The sequence below is a fragment of the Chenopodium quinoa genome, unplaced genomic scaffold (genome assembly GCF_001683475.1).
Source record: "Chenopodium quinoa cultivar QQ74 unplaced genomic scaffold, ASM168347v1, whole genome shotgun sequence".
Classification (NCBI taxonomy): Eukaryota; Viridiplantae; Streptophyta; class Magnoliopsida; order Caryophyllales; family Amaranthaceae; genus Chenopodium; species Chenopodium quinoa.
Window position 1 is genome coordinate 51,560 of NW_018744582.1, and position 6,954 is coordinate 58,513.

Here is a 6,954-nt window from a genome sequence, read left to right on the forward strand (position 1 = left end):
CATGTTATTTTTCAAAGCTAAAACCTTGTGTTATTTTATTGAAACCTTATGTTATTTTACTTAAACCACTACAACAAGCATCATCGACCTTGATACCTAGCAAATTGTACAAAATCATCTTCAATTTAGAAAAGTAATTGACGAAACGAGATGAGAAAAAGAGTGATTGATTGGATTGAGTGAAAAATCCGAAGAAAAATTTGCAATTGGAAAAAAGAGGATTAAATTCATAGAGATTGAAAGAAAATAGAGGAAAACAAAGTATATTAGGAAGAAAAGGGAGACAATCGAGAAGAAGGAGGGATACTAGAGGAAGAGGCGGACTATATACCTATTGCCCAAGCTAAAAACGACGGCGTTTCGACCCCGGATCAGAGTAAGTTAGAAATTGCACACTTGTGAACAATTTTAGATATTACAATCTGGACATATAACAAACTTTCTCCTTGACCATCTCTAGACTGTTAACAAGAGGTCAACTAGTCTCTACTCATGATAATCACAATATTATTTGGCTATGTGCTACATACGAATCTTCAAATTCTTTCCATCCTGCATTTTGTAAAGCTTTGGGTGCTCCTTCATTTGATGTTAATAATGGGCCAAGATAATTGGCTCTGATATCATGACAAATTTCTATGAGCCTACACCAGTCCATAAGAAGGTGAGTATGTATGCCTATATATAAAGCCCAACAAAGTTTCATCCTAAAATCAATTGGTGCTAGTATGAGAAGCAACTAATCTTATAGGTTAGTCATTCTTTCTCCCAACTTACATGTGGATTACTTTTTCTTTTAAAAAAAAAATAAAATAAATAAATAAATAAATAAATAAAAGAGCACACGGATAAAAAAATTAGTGAAAGAGAATAATGTGTGCCTTATTTCAGATCATTTATTTCTTTTTCATGATACAGTAGCTTACATTGTTTAAAAATAATAAAATACAAAGTAAAAAATAAAATAAAAAAATACAGTAGCTTACATTAAGACTATAATTTAGGCTGCAGACTAGGAAAATAATTGACTAGATAAATTGAAAATTTTACCAGCCTAATACTCCGTATAAATATATACTTCCTACATTCTTTAGTAGTTGAGAGTTTGACACACTTAATTTTGGCATACATATTAAGGAGATGTGATAAAGAAAAAAGACAATAATACTCCTACCCACTCAAAATTGGGTGGGGGTAATGTAGGGACGTAGGGTAGTTAGGGAAAAGCAGCTTACTTTAAGGGTGTAATTTAGGTTTTAGACTAGGAAAATAATTGACTAGATAAGTTGCAATATTTACTACTCTAATAATAATACTCCATATAAAGATATACATCCTCCGTTTTTATTAATTGACACATTTGATTTTGACACACATATTAAAGAGGTGCGATGAAAGAAGGAAAAAGTCAATTATACTCCTACCCATTTTAAATTGGGTGAGGGGTATTGTAAGGTAGTAAAGGTGAACTAGGAATTATACATAACAAAATTTTACCATATTGAGTAAAAGAAAATGTGTCAACTAAAAAGAAATTTTCTATAAAGGAAAATGTGACAATATAAAAAAATAAAAAAAAAAGTATATAAATATCTACAATACTATTACATAAAAATCTATAAGAATATTTTCATATTTTATCACACCCCATAGCAAAGTGGGAGGTTTTCATACGCTAAGACTGTCATAAATTATTCAAGAGTAATCAGGATTAGACCTTTTGTAATAAAGTTTGAGTAAACCTCTCATACTCTACTATTAATGTTTAGGATTATTAAATGGCTTTGGGCTAGAGTAGAAACTACCAGGTTAGAACTCGTGCAATGCACAATTTATATATAAAACCTATTTATTTTTTGTAATTTGTGCATTATTAAAAAAAATGGCTATTATACATGAATATAAATAAAAATTATGTACCTTGTACAAATTTATTAGCAATTTTAAAATTCAGATTTTCATCAAAATTATAATATAGTACTGTCTGACGTCGCGTAATACATATATTCAATTTAGGATCGGAGGTCATTTATTAGTGTGCTGCTTAAAATTATTTCAATTTTTTAGGAAAAATTATTTCAATTTTTTAGGAAAAAATATTTCAATTTTTTAGGTTGTAATTGAAATGTAAAAGCTTTTACCATTCAAATTTCAAAAATGTTAAACAGGGTAGCTCCAAAAAAAAAAAAAAAAAAAAAAAAGAAGAAGAAGAAGAAGAAAATATAAAAAATGGCATCATAGGCGAGAAAATATTTATTAAGAGAGTGACATGTGAACATTAATGACGTCAGCGTACTATTTTAGTAATAGATTTAGGTTTAAAGGTTAAAAGGGCTAGGAAATTTCAGCTAAATTCAAGCAATTTAAAAGCATATTCATGAAAATATACATGATTATGAAGTCTTTGCAAGAATACAAGAAAACTAGCAAGAACAAGCACATTTGAGTGAGAAAATGGCAAAAAAAAAAAATAAATGAAGGTAGCGAAATATCAAAGTTGACTGTTGACACCCTTTAAATTCTGGATTTCAACATCAGCGCAAATATGTTTGCATGAAGCGTATTACGTTGAGACCAAGCATAACACACTTTTAGAGTTTTACGCACGCCTTGTTTGGTTCAATTTATTTTTACTTATTTTAGAAAAAAATAAGCACAGATCATATCAGATCAAGAAAAAAAAAGTTCAGATCAGATAAGAAAAAATAAGTTGAGAAAGATCATCGTTTTATGTGTGGCTTTTTATCGCTGTATATCTTTAATTTTGTAATGAAAAAAATTATGAAAATCATATATTAATAAAATACACATTATTACGTATCTAACAAGACCCCACTTGATATATTTTTCTTTATAAATTATCGTACACATAAGGTCAATGTTTGATCAAATCGTACAATCAGATCAGATCAGACCAGATCAGATCAAATCAAATCAGATCAGATCAAATCAAATCAAATAAGATCAGATCACATCAAATCAGATAAGCGAAATAAGGTGAACTAAACAAGCGCAGTGAAGAACACTCTTAGGCTCCTTGGGCATGATCCTAGCCCAAGTATTAGTTTTTTTTTTTTTTTTTTTTTCTAATTTACAAAATCAATTCATTAATTAAAAGACATACAACATCTAGAAATGAAATCTAAATTAACAAATACATAAAATAGAATCAAATAAAGGTTTTTTTTTCATCAAAGCTATGATCGTTGAATAAATCTTGCACTGTGGTACATCCTTTGTATACATCGCTGGAATTTACCGCTTTTTCGAAGAGATGATCGAACTATTTGTTATAGGTGTAAGGATGATTTTTATCTGATTCCCTTGAATTTATTATATTTGAGAATTTGACAACCGTTGCACTCTCGAACAAATTTTTACCAACGATTTGATAGTAGGGCAAAAGGTGATTACTTTTCTGATAAGTTCTGATCTAACACACACAAAATTCTAAAGAAAAACAAACAATTAATCCAACGAAAATACCGATTCCACCATAAGGAGACATTCCATCCAGGGAGACGAGCAAATATTTATACTACGTGTGTAGATTTATTGAAACCTAAATTGAAAAGTTATAGAGCCTAAAAACTGGTTAAATAACTAAAATGGATTTTTTTAGAGCCATAAAGACAACTAATGTAGATGGGATTTAGTCTGAGCTTGATGTCGCTTAAGGGCAAAAGTTGGCTTAAGTAATAAGCAGCTTAATGTCGCTTTAGGGAGGTCTCAAGTTCGAGCCTCACCGAATGTAGAAAACTCTTAGCTTGTTGGAAGAGTCACCCACTATAAACCAGGTGTGCAACTCGGGTCGGATCCGAATGTAGTTGGAGCTAAGTTCCGGTGAATCAGGTGGGGCATACTTAAAAAAAATGTAGGCGGATCTGATCCAGATTCACAGTACCCCCCTTAAGATTCAAGCAACTAAGTTTATTGATTATCCACTTAAAAAAAGTGAATATTTTTTCAAAAAATAAAAAATGAATATTGATTAAGTGTTTTACTCTCTTTATTTTATTTGTCTTATTTAAAATCTTGAGTTTGGATTTTTTTTTTAAGAAAAAAAAAATTGAATATTGATTAAGTGTTTTTATTTTGTCTTATAAGTATATTTGTATATATTCTTCAAAATAGTCTTATGAGATTTTATATACTATTTCAAAATAGTCTTATGAGATTTTGTATAATCGTCTTTAATTTTAGTTTCAATATATGTAATTTTAATAATTTTTTGTTATATAATAAAAAAATAGAAATTTTTGTATTTTGCCACCCATAATTTCACAAAAAACCCACTTATTTATATTACCACTCAAAAAAATTTAATATTAAAACATCACCACAAAAAGACAAAAAATTTAGGTTTCACCACCAAATCCGTTAAATCTAACGTTTTACAAAACTTTATTCGATTTTCGTGCTAAAAACATGTTCTTTAGAGGTTTTGAGGGTCATGTTAGTTCTTTGGGACCGATTTGAGGTTAAAATTTGCAAAAAAAATTATCGATAAGGCTTCATATATATATTACATGTGTCATCACGCAAATTGAGGTTTTAGTATGTAAAACGAGGCATTTCCTATCATTTTTTGTAAATTTTGACCTCAAATCGGTTCGAAAGAACAAAAATGACCCCAAAACCTCTAAAGATCATTTTTTTTGTACAAAAATTGAAGATTTTTTTTTTTTTTTTAAAAACGTTAGATTTAACGGTTTTCTTATCGGAAAATGTTAATTGGTGATTAATATCTTTTTTCTTTTTTTTTTGTTCTTTTTGGTTAGAATTTTAAAATAATTTTTTTTGGTGGTAATATAAATAAATGGGTTATTTATAGGCGGTAAAATACAAATTATCCTATAAAAAAAAAATGAAAAAATTGTCATGATTAATCTCAACTTTGCTCCGTCCGCCAATATTAATCCCAACATTATACCCAATTCGCTCCCATTGCACCCAACCGGTCATCCAACCCGTAATAGCAAGTTACCAGACATGTGTCAACACATGATAGGTCCAAAATTTTTTTTAAAAATTAAAAATAATTACTCCGTAAAACCCTAACCCCTACCCAGCAGGTGGCAGCCCCTGCCACCTCCGACAGGCGGCAGCCCTAGCCTCCTCCGGCCCCCCTTCCTTTCCCCCTCCCCTGTCCATTTCCGACCACTACTCGCTCGCTCCTACTGCTCTGGTGGTGGTACTGCGGCGGTTGCTGCGGCCACTGCTGCTGATGCTGTTGGATCTGTTGTCGTGGTTGCTACAGCGACTGCTGCTGCTATTGCCTCTGGTGGTGGCGGTACTGCGGCGGTTTCTGCGGCCACTGCTGCCGTCTGTTCCGCCATAGCCAACACCTCATCCCCATCCAACTCCATCAACCACCCTCGATCTCCATCCCCCTCCGTTTCCGCCGCCTTTCTAGTCGGTTTCCGCCCTCACTTACCTTCCCCGTCGAATTCCGACCAGATCCCTCCCATCCCCATCCAATTCCGACTGCCTCCCTTCCTTCCTTTCCCTGTTCAATTTCGACCACCCTGTTGCATTCTCTGTCGAATTCCAGCCACCCTTTCCCTTCCCCTCCCCGATTCTGGCTGCCTTTAACGGTGGTTTTTTTTTTTTTTTTTAATATTTGACCAATCACATGGTGACACGTGTGCAAAAAATACAACCCACAAATGTTAACCTGCTCAACCGGTTGCAAGTCACTTGGGAGTGTTTTGGGCGGATCGGATATAAAGTTGGGATTAATAAAAAACTAGATTGAATAACGGGCGATGCCCGTGTTACAATTGTAATTTTTTTTTTTTTGATTGAAGCCTGTGTTACAAAATTTTATTTTCAAGTAATATTTTAAAATTTCTACTAAAAAATCCAATATAATATAAAAAATGTAAGTAATTTGTGCGTAAATGTCCCCCGTTTTAGATTCAAACTTATAATGTAAAATTAATTATAATATATATGTTTAATTTAGTTGATTAAAATTGCCAAAAATAAAGAGAGTTATAAGATCAAGATCTATTCAAGTTTATTTTCTTCTACTTTTATTATTATTATTATTTAAATTTTGCAAGGAAGGTTGGAAAAAAGTGGGAAAATACTTAATGAGAGTGTGCCATGTGGCACAGTTAGGGCCAGCTCAGAATAGAATTGGTATTATACTAGATTAGTGCTCGTGTGATACACGGTAGTAATAATCATTTTTCCATAATTAATTGTGAAATAATATAAAAATGAGGCAACTTATGTAGAATAAAAAAATGCAATGCATATAGAAAAATAAAATAATAACGCAAAAACTATTAAAACTACGATTGAGAAATTTTTTTATTTTTGACTAGTTGTGTTGGAAATATTTAAAAGTATATACATTATATTACATTAATGATGCATATTATTCCCAATAAAACTATACAAACTAGTGACTATATGACTAAATACTTATTTTATAAATGCCTTTTAATAAACATGAAAATATTAGTCAAACAACAGAATAAAATTTTCAATAAAACTATTAGCACAACATACATGTAAATGTATAAACTACAAATAATATATCACCTTTATATCCAATAAAATAATTTCAATGGAAATAAATTGTACTCGTATCATTAAAGGCAATTATAATCAACAATTAGGCAACACTAACCTATATTATTAATTGTACATTTTCTGTTTATGAATTGATGCTCTATATGATATCGTCACTCTTTGTTATTATATAAAAATATGTTTGAAGCTATCCAATAATTGTAATTTAATCATTGTTTGTTTATTGTCTTAAAAGTTTAATTGTAGACGATAGTTATTTATTGGAAAAAATGATACACAAGAAGATGTCAATTATCGCTATGTCCGATGTGTCTTTTACTATGCATTTTATTTATAATGTCGAATGTAATAAATTTCTCAATAAAATGTTTCAGCAAAAGACAATAATTTATTTTTTTATTTACTAAG